This window comes from Magnolia sinica, chromosome 2, assembly GCF_029962835.1.
Source record: "Magnolia sinica isolate HGM2019 chromosome 2, MsV1, whole genome shotgun sequence".
Classification (NCBI taxonomy): Eukaryota; Viridiplantae; Streptophyta; class Magnoliopsida; order Magnoliales; family Magnoliaceae; genus Magnolia; species Magnolia sinica.
Genome location: NC_080574.1, coordinates 30,271,552 through 30,279,666, shown reverse-complemented (window position 1 = coordinate 30,279,666; position 8,115 = coordinate 30,271,552).

The window sequence follows — 8,115 nt, the reverse complement described above, 5'->3', positions numbered from 1 at the left end:
ATGGATCAATATGTACTGACATGACTATTAAGTTTACAGATTTAATGAAATCTAAGTTCGAAATGAGCATGGTTGGGGAGTTAAACTATTTCCTAGGGTTGCAAGTAAAACAACAACCTGATGGAATTTTTATTTCTCAAACTAAGTATGCCTTGAACTTGATTAAAAGATTCGGATTTGAGAATGATAAGAGTTTTGAGATTCCTATGAGTACAACTCTAAGACTCTCAAAAGACTCTACAGGTAAAGATGTGAATCCTAAATTGTATCGTAGCATGATTGGTAGTTTGCTTTATTTAACTGCTAGTAGACCTGATATTGCTTTCAGTGTTGGTATTTGCGCTAGATATCAGGCTAATCCTAAAGAATCACATCTAACTGCTGTTAAGCGGATTATTCGATATGTCGCAAGTTGTGCTAATTTAGGTCTTTGGTATCCATATGATACTAGTGTTTAATTGGCTGGGTACACTGATGCTGATTGGGCTGGAAATATCGATGATAGGAAATCAACCAGTGGTGGTTGTTTTTATATGTTTGGTTCATTCACTCTATTTTACTAATCAATACCCTCAATTTGACTAGTTACTCGCCCCGATCAGGCTACATATAAGAAAGATATTAGGCATACAAGATTGATCAACAATTTGAGTGAAAATTGATTTAAACATCTAAAATTATTTACTCTTCAATTTGGACTGATTAGAATTGTCAAAAAACGGTTAAAGGTTCAATTAGTAGATGTGCCTAATAATTTAGTAAAAAATGTTATTTTTTTCACAGATAAATCTCAATTTCCATTTAAAAATCACGTTTTTTTTTCAAAATGTATATTTTTTTACTCTTAATTTTTCTTTCAAAACTTTTAACAAAATATCATATTTATTATCAAATATTTTTTTAAAAAATATAATTCTAAATTTTTATTGTCAAAATCTTAAAATTTTTATCAAATGTTATTTTATTTTTATCAAAAAAATTCAAAATGCCGATTTTTACCGACGATGTATGTATTTCGTTGGCAAAAAATCCTTTACTGACGATTGTTTTCGTCGGTAAAAAGTTTTTATCAAATTGTATTTTATTTTTACAAAAAATTCAAAATGCCGTTTTTTGCCGACGATGTATGTATTTCATCGGTAAAAAAATCCTTTACCGACGATTGTTTTCGTCGGTAGAAAGTTTTTATCAAATTTTATTTTATTTTTATCAAAAAATTCAAAATGCCGAATTTTGCCAACGATGTATGTATTTAGTTGATAAAAAAAACTCCTTTACCGACAATTGTTTTCGTCGATAAAAAGTTCTTTTACCGACGATATTATATAACATCGGCAAAAAAACCTCTCCGATCTTTTACCGACGAACTATTTGGTTCGTCGGGAAAAATTACATTTACCGACGAAATAATCGTTGGGAAAATAGTTTTCACCGACGATAAATAATTTCGTCGGGAAAAGTTTCTAGGCCGTTGTTGTAAATGGTGGCGGGAACATATTCGGTTGTAGTGGGAATCTTTTGCTGACGAAATCATATTTCGTTGGGGAAAGTCATGTTTACCGAAGAAATTGATTTCGTCGGAAATAAGTTCCTTGGTAAAAGGCTAATTTCTTATAGTGGGTAAGCATTTAATCCACACTAATCTCTATGGTGTGGTCCACTTGAGCATAGGGTGTGTCTTATTTTTGGGCTGACACCAAAATTATCTGTAAAAATGGATGAACGGTGTGAATATATCACATACTTCATGTTGGGGCTACAAAAATTTCCCACCCATCGTCAGTGGATTAGGTGCGGCCGGCCTCACCTTATATAGCGTGTACTTGATAGAGGGGCCCACCTTGATACATTTATTGTATATCCACACCGTCCATCCATTTTACTAGGTACTTTAGGCCATGAAGGAAAAAAATCAATCAGATTAAATTCTCAAACTGGGCCCTAAGAGGGTTCTAATGGCGAATGTCATTATACCCGCTGCTTCCATTGGTGTGTTCCACTTGAGCATTGGATTTGCCATATTTTTTGGAATTACCCTAAAACAATATGAAAAAAAATAAATGAACGGTCTGGATAAAAATCATAGGTCAGGGCCCATTAGGGCCCATGCCCGTTCCTAGCCAAGGATGGGGGGGTTAGTGCCTAATCCTCGTTCCAGGGAAGCGATGGGGACGCGGATTTCCTGCGAACCTTTCGCAGGAAGTTCCTGCGCTGGGAACTTAGGTGGGCCCACCGTGATGTTTTTCAGGAATCCAATCCGTTCATCCATTTTCTGAGATAATTTCAGGAGATAAATCCAAAATTGAACAGGACCCAAGACTCAAGTGGGCCGTACTAAAGGAAAATGTATTTAGGGAAATTCCTGCCGTTGAAACCTACCTGGGTTCAACATTGATGCTTACATGCCATCCATGCCGTTAATAACGTTATTCCTACTGGTATGAGCTGAAAACACAAATATTAGCATGATTCAAAACTTCTGTGGCCCCACGTCCGCAGCGATGGAGGCGTTCGTTTCCGATGGACGCGGATGCGGCCAAAGCTATTTGCAGGAACTTCCTTCCGCGGGAAGCTAGGTGGCGCACACCGTGATGTTTATTATAAATCCACCCCGTCCATCCGTTTTTAAAGATCATCTTAGAATGTGTACCCAAAATGAGTCAGATCCAAAACTCATGTGGGACGCACGTCTGGAAAAAGTAGGTAAGGGAATTACTGCCGTTGAAAACTCCCTGTGTCCACCATGACGTATATATGCCATCCATACCGTTCATGAGGTGATTCTTATTAGGATGAACTGAAATTATAAAACAGTAGCATGATCCAAAAGAGAAAATGACCACTGTAGACAAAACCTTTTACCCAGCGGCTTTTATGAAAGAATACAAACTTAAGTGACCAACTTAGACTAGCACGTGCGGACAGCGACTTTGAGGACGAAACTACCCCTCCTTTTCACTGCTAAGACGAGCGCTGACGCTCCTCCAACTGACAGTTGTACGAACGGCTTAAAAGAGATCAAAGTTACATGGCCCCACAGCTATGTATTTATTATATCCACAACGTTCATCCATATTTCGAGATCATTTCGGAGCATAATCCAAAAAGAGAAAATCATATCCAATGATCAACTGGGCCACACCACACAGAGCAGCGGAAAATTGATTTTCATCGTTAAAACTTTGGTAGGGCCCACCATAACATTTCTTTTCCATCCAATCTATTCATAAGGCCACAAAGACCTGGATGAAGAGGAAAAACGATTTTCATAATGATCCAAAACTTGTGTGGCCCCTAAAAGGGTTTCAACGGTAGACGTTCAAGTAGAATGGGAATGGCGTGTGGACAGAGATACGGATATAGCTACGGTTATAATCCGTAGCTATAGCAGTAACTCGGCGATCCACGATTCCACCGCAAGTTGCTGTCCCTATCGGCGATTAATCGTGAACCTCGTGATTGCACCCCCGATTTGTGGCTACGGATTATAACCGTAGCTATAGCCGTATCCCAACACACTTTCTTTCTTTCTTTCTTTCTTTTTTCTTTTTTTTTTTTTTACATGGAGAATTTTATTCTACCTACATTTTTTTCTAACACATATTTATATAAATATGTAAATATAAGCATATAAAAAAAAAATCTCTTTTTTTTTCATTTCTTTCTTTATTCATATAATAAGAATATTTTCTAAACCAAAATTAGTTACTGACGTACCATATATAATTTTAGGGCTGCATGTTGGGCGGGCTCAACTCAACCAACCTGTGACCGACCCGACAATGGGTTGGGCTTGGTCAATATGTATCGAGTTTGGTCTTGGGGTTGGGCCATACAAACAACAACTCAATAAAACTTGAGTTGGGCTTGGGTTGAAATCTTGGGAATTGCCAAGAAATGCATGGAAATGACCGTGAAATGAAGGAAAATGACCATGAAATGCATGTAAATGACCATGAAATGTATGGAAATGACCGTGAAATGAAATGGAATCGCTAGGATTGACCGTGAAATGCATGGAAATGACCATGAAGTGAAAGGAAATGACCGTGAAATGCATGAAAATGACCGTAAAATGAAACGGAATCGCCGGGATTGATCGTGAAATGCATGGAAATGACCGTGAAATGAAACGAAATCGCGGGATTGACCGTGAAATGCATGGAAATGACCGTGAAATGAAACGGAATCGCCGGGATTGCCCGTGAAATGCATGGAAATGACCGTGAAGTGAAGGAAATTGACCGTGAAATGCATGGAAATGACCATGAATCAAAACGGAATCGCCAGGATTGACCGTGAAATGCATGGAAATGACCGTGAAGTGAAGGAAATTGACCGTGAAATGCATGGAAATGACCGTGAATCAAAACGGAATCGCCAGGATTGACCGTTAAATGCATGAAAATGACCGTGAAGTGAAGCGAATTGACCGTGAGTGAGGGAAGCTAGAAATTCAGCGAGGCAACCTAAAAATTGAGTGAGGCAACCTACGAATTGAGCAAGGAACCCTAGAAATTGAGCGAGGCAACCTACGAATTGAGCGAGGGAACATAGGATTTGAGCAAGGGAAACTAGAAATTCAGCAAGGCAACCTAAAAATTGAGCAAGGAAACCTAGGAATTAAGCGAGGGAAGTTAGGAATTGAGCGAGGCAACCTAAAAATTGAGCGAGGCAACCTACGAATTAAGCGAGGAAAGTTAGAAATTGAGCGAGGCAACCTACGAATTGAGCGAGGGAACATAGGATTTGAGCGAGGGAAGCTAGAAATTCAGCGCGGCAACCTAAAAATTAAGCGAGGCAACCTAGGAATTGAGCGAAGGAAGCTAGAAATTGAGCAAGGCAACCTACGAATTGAGCGAGGGAAGCTAGAAATTCAGCGAGGAAACCTAGGAAATGAGCAAGGGAACATAGGATTTGAGCAAGGGAAGCTAGAAATTCAGCGAGGGAACTTACGGATTGAGCGAGGCAACCTACGAATTGAGCGAGGGAAGTTAGGAATTGAGCGAGGGAAGTTAGAAATTGAGCGAGGGAACCTACGGATTGAGCAAGGCAACCTAAGAATTGAGCGAGGGAAGCTAGGAATTGAGCGAGGGAACCACGAATTGAGCGAGGGAAGCTAGGAATTGTGCGGGGCAACCTAGAAATAGAGCAAGAGAACATAGGAATTGAGCGAGGGAACCTAGGAATTAAGCGAGGGAAGCTAGAAATTGAGCAAGGCAACGTACAAATTAAGCGAGGCAACCTAGGAAATGAGCGAGGAAACCCGGTCGACTCCGCAAATGGCATTCACACCCCAAACATTTGAGATCGTTTTTTATTCCTCTAATAATTGAAACTGGAGAAACAAGTTTTTAAAATAAGGCAAAAACCAACTTTGGTGTATGTGAAATCTTTTCGTATTTCAATTTTTGACTCAAGGTCAAGGGCTATTGATAAGCATAAATGTTGGGAGTTTTGACGTTTTGAATGATTTACGAGGAATTATGCTTGAAGTGGCTTGTGGCTGCTACAACTAATAAGAAAAGGATAGCTTGATCCTGGGATTTAGGAGCAAGGGTTGTTAAATGTCATCGTTAAGTTAAGAAATCCTGTAGGTAGCCCTTGTGAATGGGTTAGTAGTATGAGTTTTGTGTTTCACTTGCCTAAAACCTCAAGAAAATCAATTCTTTTTTATATTATTTACACTGCTACAAATTAGCATGTTGATTTTTTGCTTTCACATGTGTGCCTCTTCGAGATGCAACTGTGTCAGAACTGGAAGATTTAAGTTCTCATTTTATTGGTGGCTTATGCATGATGTGAGTGAGGTCAAACAAATGAGTATGGATTAAGACTTACCGAGGATTCTTTTCTTATTCCAGGCTTCTTATGCCACCTGGTACTCCTCTTTTTCTTATCTGGAAATGGAGTTAAACAAGTCAATCAAGTTCAACTAAAGTGGATCGAACAAGCCAATTGTGGCCAGCTCGGATCAGGTCGCTCCTTAATTCAGGTGGTTAGTTGAGATTCCCATGAAATTTTTGAAAATTATGTGTCTCCGTGGCTTGACAACCGCTGCGATACTAGCATAATGTTATTGTCGGGCCCACACAGGGATTTCGTCGAACATAAAACACATCGGTGGGTTTGCGCATTTATATAATCATCAAATTTAACATATGTATAGCATTTATAAAGGAATTATGAAAGAGAAAACCCGATTAACATATGGTTTGGTTTTTGGGTCGTCTGAACCTATCTAACATATGGAGTTTATAAGGATATTTGGAAAGAGAAAACCCGACTAGCCTAGGGTTTGGGTCAAGGGTCGGATCTCACCTCTTTGTCCTAGGGTTCTTTTTGCAAGGGCCCTGTGCCTAAGGAATCGCATGTCAGGACACATGCATGCGGCCATAGCTAAGAAAAATGGAAGAGAGCTCAAATTTGTTACCTTTTATCAGCCACAATTCGCATTTACGGCGGTAGGGCCGCAGTCTCCAGCGAATGACGGATGTAGGAGTGTGGGAATTCCAATTTCCTGCTCCCCAAGCACTCACACCCTTTCCCCAATCCTCTCTCTCTTTCAAACCCATCCTTCTCTATTTTCTCTCTCTCAGCTGCTGTAAATTTGCTGTGGGAGTTAGGGAGAGAGGGTTTAAAGGTTTATATATACCCTGCAGCTTAGTTCAGTTGGCCCCAGGTGCCACTTATTAGCTGAGATGGCCCTTTGGGCCCATATATGGTAAATCGGGCTGCCCTGATGGCCTCTGGCCCATCTAAGTTATGAAATGGGTGCCCCATGGTCAGATAAGGGACCGTCCAATGTTTAAACTCAAACGGATGTGGGGATTTATCGCAATATTCTGATTTGCAATTAATAGTTACCGTTCCTAAAGCCAACGTAGAAAACGAGCGAAGCAACTTATAAATTGAGCGAGTCAACCTAGAAATTCAGCGAGGCAACTTATGAATTGAGCAAGGCAACGTAGGAATTGAGCGAGGGAAGCTAAAAATTGAGTGAGGGAACCTAGCAATTGAGCAAGGCAACATACAAATTCAGCGAGGCAACCTATGAATTGAGCGAGGCAACGTAGGAATTGAGCGAGGGAACCTAGAAATTGAGTGAGGGAACCTAGCAATTGAGCGAGGCAACCTACAAATTGAGCGAGACAACATAGAAATTGAGCAAGACAACATAGGAATTGAGCGAGGGTAAGTATAAGGTGAGATAGGAAAACTTAAAATTAGGCAGGGCAAACTAGAAGTTGAACAAAACAAGCATGAAAGTTAAGTGACGGAAACATTTACACGTTATGAAATTTAATTCATTATAAATTTTTTGAAGTACAAATTGTGCGGGGTACATACAACACTATATATAATACAATATTCCTCAAAATTATCCCTTTCATCTCATGCCTACAACAAGTATCATTTACAGGTTACAGACAAATAATCATACGCTATCGACTTCCTCCAATGTATAGTGAATTTTTGCATGTCTGTTCCCTCCAAGGTGCGACCGCTGCACAGTATATTGATGAATTTCATTACAAATATGCCACAGTCAAAACCATTGCATTGCTTTGGCACAAATTTCATGGATTTGGCAGTCCAAGTCTTCCCTTCATGCTAGGTGACGTCTCCGGTGGCATGGAAGAGAATCGGTAGCGCCTCCGTCATCAAATTGATCATCTGCTTATACTTTAGGAGAGCATTTGACACTAAGCTATCGATAATAATGATCTCTCGTTGTCTTGGATATATGACCATCAAGAACCAATGAGAGTTATCATGGTTGACGGGTACATAAACTTGTCCATGTTTAAGAAGTAGGCTATCAGTTAAAAAACATGATCAAAGAACATATTACGACCTTTTTTGATGTTATGTGATGAATAAATTACCCGTTCACTATACCAAATCTCCTTGGCGTGTGATTTACCCCGCTACTTGGCAATTGCGATGACATTGTTCATCATGCCTACCAACTTTGCACGTTCCGAAGCAGACTTCGAGTCCCGATACGCTCTTAGAGTCGGCATACTAGTTTGAAGGCATGGTTGTAACAAAAATCAAAGATCAATACAAGTAGAAAAACATGAATTAATTGAAAAAATAGGTTAGCGATAC